Genomic DNA, 7268 nt, shown 5'->3' on the forward strand with positions numbered 1-7268 from the left:
CCACATGACCCAGAAGCTGTACGCCAGCTCCCACGGCCAGTAAAGCGAGATGAGCACTGCAACCCCAGAGTTGGCCATGACTGAACCTAATGGTCAGGGGTCCCTTTACCTTTAAGTAACTAACTAACTAACTAACCAACCTCTATATGGCCACTCAACGTCTTTGATATGAGGAACTGGCCATGTTGTAGGTGCCACATAATACTCATTCCTCCCTTATAAGAAATTGATGTTTTTGTGGGGCAGCCCCTTTGGAACTCCCTGCCTATTGGCATCAAGAAGGTGCCGTCACCTGTACTCCGCTTGGTGTTTGCCTAAAACATTTTTCTTTAGGCAAGCCCACCCAGCCACCGACTTGCATTTCAACCTTTTTGGCTGTTAATTTTAAATGCTCTTAATTATTTTAGACTGTTTACACACTGATAATTTCAATATTCCATGTAAAACAAGCAAATCTTTCTTTGTTCAATAAAATAAACAAATTGCCACGCGTGCCTTCTCCCCCGCCCCAGGCAGCTTCAAATGACATCCGTTGCCCCCAAACAAGCCACATTAATTGCAATGCTCTCGAAGTCTTTTTCTCCCGTAGTCATGAACACCCAGCTGAAATAATTGCAGGTCCTCCGCCAACTGGCGATATCTTTTACATCCTCGGTCTTCTAATAATCTGTTAGCACCAACTGTTACTTCTCTGTAACTAAATTTACTTTCGAGATCTCCAAGGAGAAGCTCCTGGGCGGGATCCTTACTTTCATATCAGCTGTCATAACATGTAATTCGAAAGGAACCACTTACACACACACACACACCCTACTGAATTCTGCAAATATTTGAAAAGCAAGTCACTGCATGAAGACCTAATGCCGTTATGTTCAGCTTCGACGTTAAGTTCGAGTGTGCAGTCAAACCTTGGTTCCCGAATGCCTCCCTTTTGGAACGTTTCGGCTCCCGAACGCCCAAAAACCTGGAAATAGACAAGGAGTCACTGAAGAGAAGGCCTGTTCTCAGGTTGCCACCCTCTTGACCTCTCAAGGAGGAGGCACACGAAGGAGGGCCTCAGAGGGTGATCTCAGTCAGTGGCGTAGCGTGGGGGGTGCAAGGGGGGCCGGCCGCACCGGGCGCAACATCTGGGGGTTAGGGTTAGGGGGAGCAAATCCACGGGTTAGGGGGCGCAAATTACTTGCCTTGCCCCGGGTGCTGACAAACCACGCTACGCCACTGATCTTAGTGTCCAGGTATGGAAAGAGGCGGTCCTTGTGGTTAGGCAATCCAGCAAGAAAACTGGTCCCAAGCTGTTAAGGGGTTTAAAAATTAAAATTAACACCTTGAACGTGATCATCTAGATCAGTGTTTCCCAACCTTGTGCCTCCAGCTGTTTTTGGACTACAATTCCCATCATCCCTTGCCACTGGTCTTGCTATTCAGGGATGATGGGAGTTGTAGTTCAAAAACAGCTGGAGGCACAAGGTTGGGAAACAGATCAACATCAAGTGCAAGGGAAAGCGGTATATTATCTCCATCGCCTTTGTTATTTATTTATTTATTTATTTAGACAAAGAATAAAAATGGGCACCCTACCACAGAGACCATTCCATTGCAACTATCCAACCTCCCGAAATTTCAACACCTCTTGCGATGGTTTGACCCCTTTCCGTTTTAACAGTACAAATTCTACAAACACGTTTCATATCTCCTCACGTCTTTGTTTTATTAATAATAGTATTTATAAATCACCGTCTCATTTAAAAAAAAAATACAGCATGGTACCTCAGAATGAAACCATTAAAATATCATAAAATACAGGAGAAACTACTGACAGTGAATCACAGTCCTTCTCTAAAATGCTGGGGGACTGGACACAAAAACCTTTTAAGCAGGTTGACAAGATATCAAGATTGTAGGTGCCAGTCTGATTTCAACAGAAGAACCGTCTTCCTGGAAGATTTCGGGACAAATCGAGGACAGGACTTCATCACACAGCCCATAGTTAAACTACGGAACTCCCTTCTGCAGGAAGCAGTGATAGAAAGTCTCCTCCAATTGCTCAAATATCACCTACTAGCTTGAAGTTCAAAAGGCAGCATTCCACTTGCACACCCGTTTTGGTCTGGGAAATTGAAGGTGTTAATTGCCTTTTCGCAATTGCCCCGAAAGCAAAGCCCAGGGTTTGCATCTTAAGCTGAGCAAGGCCAAGGTCACGCCAGAGAGTGGTGAAATCCGATCCGAGGCTTCAATGGGCAAAGGCGGCCAGCTAAGCTGTATATGCTTCATAGCAGAGGCTTCGGGTTTCACATTAAATCTTACAGTGGCACATGGCACAGCTCCATAACCTGAGTGCGAATGCACGGGGCATGTGCATTTCCTTAGAAATCGAGGAACAGTTGCACTTGAAATTCTGTTTCCTCCAGGCATGCGTTGCGGCATGGGTGGGTGACATTTAATCCGGCCCGCATCGCAAGCTGTTTTCATGGAGTTCTGAAATGTATTCAGAGTCCTGCAGTGATTTCATGCTCTTTATTGCAGCTTGTAAAACAGTGATTGAATTGCTCCCCAAACCTCAGGCTTTTATATACATTATTTACACAATGAGTCCCGTCTGATTGGCTGATTCTGCTTCCCTCCTGGAGTCTGATTGGTCTTCTTCTGCAGGCCAATCAATTGTTGCATTCTACAATCCTAACAGGGTGATTAACTTATTCCTGGAGCCTGATTGGTCTTCTCCTGCAAGCCAATCAGTTGTTGCATTCTAGGATCCTACTTGCCTATTGATCTAGGATCCAAGGTTAGTACATAACAAGTTCAGAAGCTGCTGAATCCTAGCAGGAAGGGTCACGGACAGGACTTCTGCTTTACATCCAGAAGGTTCCCAGTTCCATCTCTGGCAGCTCCACCTGGGGCTGGGAGTGTCCCACGCCTGAACCCCAAGAGAGCTGCTTCCAGTCAGTGTAGGTTCGAGTTGCCATACTGTCGTGTCCAGACATATGGCAAGCCATGTCGCAAGGCAAATTGCCTTTAAAATAGCTCAAAAATTTTTCGAAAAAAAAGGAGAGCTCAACAACTTTGGGCAAAACTAAGAAAAGCTCAACAACTTTCGTTTCCGGATTTTCACTCTTTGAAACCCTAGTTGAACTAGATAGACCACTAGTCTAACTAGGTATAACTCAGTGTCCTAAGGTAAAGGTACCCCTGGCTGTTAGGTCCAGTCGCAGACGACTCTGGGGTTGAATGCTCATTTCGCTCTATAGGCCAAGGGAGCCAAAGTTTGTCCACAGACAGTTTTTCCAGGTCATGTGGCCAGCATGACTAACCCACTTCTGGCGAACCAGAGCAGCGCATGGAAATACCATTTACCTTCCCGCCGGAGTGGTACCTATTTATCTACTTCCTCTTGACGTGCTTTTGAACTGCTAGGTGAGCAGGAGCTGGGACCGAACAACGGGAGCTCACCCCGTTGCGGGGATTCGAACTGCCAACCTTCTGATCGGCAAACCCTAGGCTCAGTGGTTTAGACCACAGCACCACCCACGTCCCAAATCAGTGTCCTAAAAGGGTAAAGGTAAAGGGAACCCTGACCATTAGGTCCAGTCGTGACCGACTCTGGGGTTGCGGTGCTCATCTTGCTTTACTGGCCGAGAGAGCTTGCGTTTGTCCGCAGACAGCTTCCGGGTCATGTGGTCAGCATGACTAAGCCACTTCTGGTGAACCAGAGCAGTGCACAGAAATGCTGTTTACCTTCCCGCTGGAGCAGTGCCTATTTATCTACTTGCACTTTGATGTGCTTTTGAACTGCAGGAGCTGGGACCGAACAACAGGAGCTCACCCCGTTGCGGGGATTCGAACTGCCGACCTTCTGATCGGCAAGCCCTAGGCTCAGTGGTTTAGACCACAGCGCCACCCACATCCCAACTCGGTGTCCTAGGTTCCTGCAAAAAAAGAAAAGAAGCATCAACGTTTTCTGGGTGTTGTAGTGGCAAAAAACAAATAAATCAGGGATGTCTGTCGGTCCAGCGGCACTACACCCCAAAGGTTTTGAAAATTATAAAATAATTTAACATATGTGGTGTAGGGAAGGGAAAAAAACTTTGTGGTGCCTAGAAGTGCCAGGATATCTGTCTACCTATGAGTATTTCTTCCAAATGGTTCCCTGCCCATTACAGATTATCAGTAAAATAAACTCAGCAATCATCTCTATAATCTGCTACTGTAAAATATTGTGGCCCCTTACAATTCTATTATTAAAGGTTCCTAACTGTAATCATCACAAACTGTCGTTTTTGCAGCTCATTCAACCCCTACCTTACAATTTTCTCCTTTACATACCTACTGACTAACGCTGCACACCAACGCAGTACTTTTAAAGCACATTTGTAGCACATTTTCTCGCTCTGATAGAATAATGGGCGCTATTTTGGATGCAAGCCAAAGGTTTTCTAAATGTACAAGCACAAAGAAATGGGTTCTCCCAAACAGCGCAGAAACCACAAAGTCAAAAGGAACTCCAAAACCATTTGAGAAATAACAGGTATTATCCTACTTTATACTGTTTCTCACGTGTCACTTGTGCAGTAAAATATTCTGCATTCATTGTTACCTGCACCATGGATATCATGAACTGAAAGTGAGAACCAAAAGGGACACCTAAGGACTTCTTGGTGGTAAAGTTTCCATCTTTCGAAAAGTGAAAGTCCGGACACAAAACTTGTTGACACAAGGCAACGCGCCCTGTGGAACACGCTCCCAGGAGATGTCAATGTTAAGTTGTGGGTGAACATATCAGACGGCACAGCGATTCTTCAACAGCTCTTGTTTATTCACAGGCCAGAACAGAACTGAAGGGTTCAGTCAGCCTGTTTATATAGAGCTCCAGTACAACGTAACTGTAACAACTTTCTGTAACTATCCAATCACTGAGCTTCACTTTCAATCCCTTATTTGCATATGTGGACCTGAGTGAAAACTATCTACAGTATCCCCCTGCTGGCCCAGGGTGAGAACTTCAGTATATAACAGTCAAGGAGATAATTAACTATACAACCTTTAGAAGACACCTGAAGGCAGCCCTGCATTGGGAAGTTTTTGATGTTTGATGCTTTATTATATTTTTGCATATGCTGGAAGCCATCCAGAGTGGCTGGGGCAAGGTACAAATAATTAGATGATGATGATGATGATGATGATGATGATGATGATGACAATACAATGTATTGCAACAATAATGCATCAAAACACCTGTGAAATGAATCCATGCACCAATAATACGGAAGATCACATGTGGAATAAACTCATATTGGAGCCCCAACAAAATGAACACTGCCTCTAATGCTTCTGAATGCTCTTGTGCTCAGATCCTGCTTACGAGATTCTCACAGACATGTGGCTGGTCTGTGCTGGTCCCAGGGGCAAACCGAGAGGCGAGGTCTGAGTCCAGTCCGAGGTCGATGGTGCGGTATGGAGGCTGTCCATCAAAGCTGTAGCTGGGTCCAAGGCATGGAGTCGGGTGGGGTCAGGAACTCTGGCAGAAGAGCAGGACAGGGTGCAGGCGGGGACAGGCTAGCAACAACGTTGCTCCCGCAACCTGGGACTGGGGCTGGCTGGCTTTTATCTGCCCCGAGGCATAGGGCGGCCCCGGTCCACAGGTGACTCGCCTCTCCTGGCCTGGAGGCGAGCACTCCTCCTGCAGGAACTTAGTTCCCTCCCTCCACCTCTCTGCTCTGAGCCTCTGCAGCTCAGGAGAGGCTGGAGGGTTACCGGACCCAGAGGCAACGTCCTCTTCCCCTGATGGGGCTGAGAGTGGAGCACCTGCAGGCAATGGGTCCTCCATCATCTCAGGAGCCAGAGCAGACTCAGCTGATGCCTGCACCTGAGACCCAGCACAGGTGAGGACCCTTCAGGCTCAGGCCCCAACCTTCGCTCAGCTGGTTCTGGAGGCGGGGACTCCTGTGCAGGCTGGGATTCCTCAGGTTCAGCCTCTGAGTCCGAATCCCAGGGCATCACATGGTCTCTGTGAGAACAGGATGCTGGATCCAGCAGGCTCTATCACGGACTGGCATCATCCCTCCAAGGTCTCTGATGGGGAGCATTCCCAACTCTAAAATGGGGCTCTGCCACATTACCCAGACTTGCTTACATCCGCCTGGAGTAGGACAGTCGGTGAAAAATGAACATAAAGAGATCCGTCACCAACAGCGATTTGTTTACAGCTGCTCTGTCTTAAAACAGCGGAGCCGGTGTGCCCTTCACCCAGATCTTTTGCTAACAATTCCCAGAATGCCTTGTTTGAATAACAAACTATTTTGCAAGCTAAAGCCAGCCTAGCGGGGGAAAGTAACTCCTGCCATCAATAACAACAAACAAACAAACAAACAGCAAAGAATGCTGCGGGACCTCAGAGGCTAACAGATTTAATGTGCCGAATCACTCCTACACCACCCATGCAGAAACCCACCTAGGCCAAGATTCCCACTGGCTCAGATCTGTCCAGATCACAGAAACTGAAAGATACTCGGAGTCGAGTGTGAATTTCATGTTCTTTATTCAGCTCGTAGTAGCAATGCATCTAGCAAAACGTCTAGCTAGGTATACATTATTTACACAGTGGGCCCTGCGTGTTTGGCTAATTCCGGGCTGCTCCTGTAGGCCAATCAGGTTGTGAATTCACTTCCTCAAGAAGCCTGATTGGCTGCTATCATATCTCCTCTCAGTTTCCTCCTTTCCAGGCTAAACATACCCAGCTCCTTCGACCATTCCTCATCAGGTTTGGTTTCCAGACCCTTGATCATCTTGGTTGTCTTCCTCTGGACACGTTGCAGCTTGTCAACCTCCTTCTTAAATTGTGGTGTCCAGAACCGGATAGAGTATTCCATGTGTGGTCTGACCAAAGCAGAATAGTGTGGTACTATTATTTCCCTTGACGTGGACATGATCCTTCTGCTGATACAGCCTAGAACAGCATCAGGTAGTATTTCTAGCTCCTTGGCAATCTCTTTTTTTATTATTTATAATTTTTTATTAAATTTTCTTTTACAAATTATTCAACACAATCTTATTCCACCAGCTCCTCCACCAATCATCCATATTTCTTATTCAGTACGCATTTTTCATGTCTTGTATTGCCAGTTAATAGTAACTTAACACTTCTGTTTTTCTTTTACAGTACATCTTTAACAATCACAAAGCCTCTTTAAAACCGACTAACGTTGTCTGTACATCACATCTATTTTCCAGATAATCCGTAAACTTTCCCCAGTCCTCGATGAATTTGTGGTCTT

The sequence above is a fragment of the Podarcis melisellensis genome, assembly GCF_964234715.1.
Source record: "Podarcis melisellensis genome assembly, chromosome: 3".
Taxonomy (NCBI): domain Eukaryota; kingdom Metazoa; phylum Chordata; class Lepidosauria; order Squamata; family Lacertidae; genus Podarcis; species Podarcis melisellensis.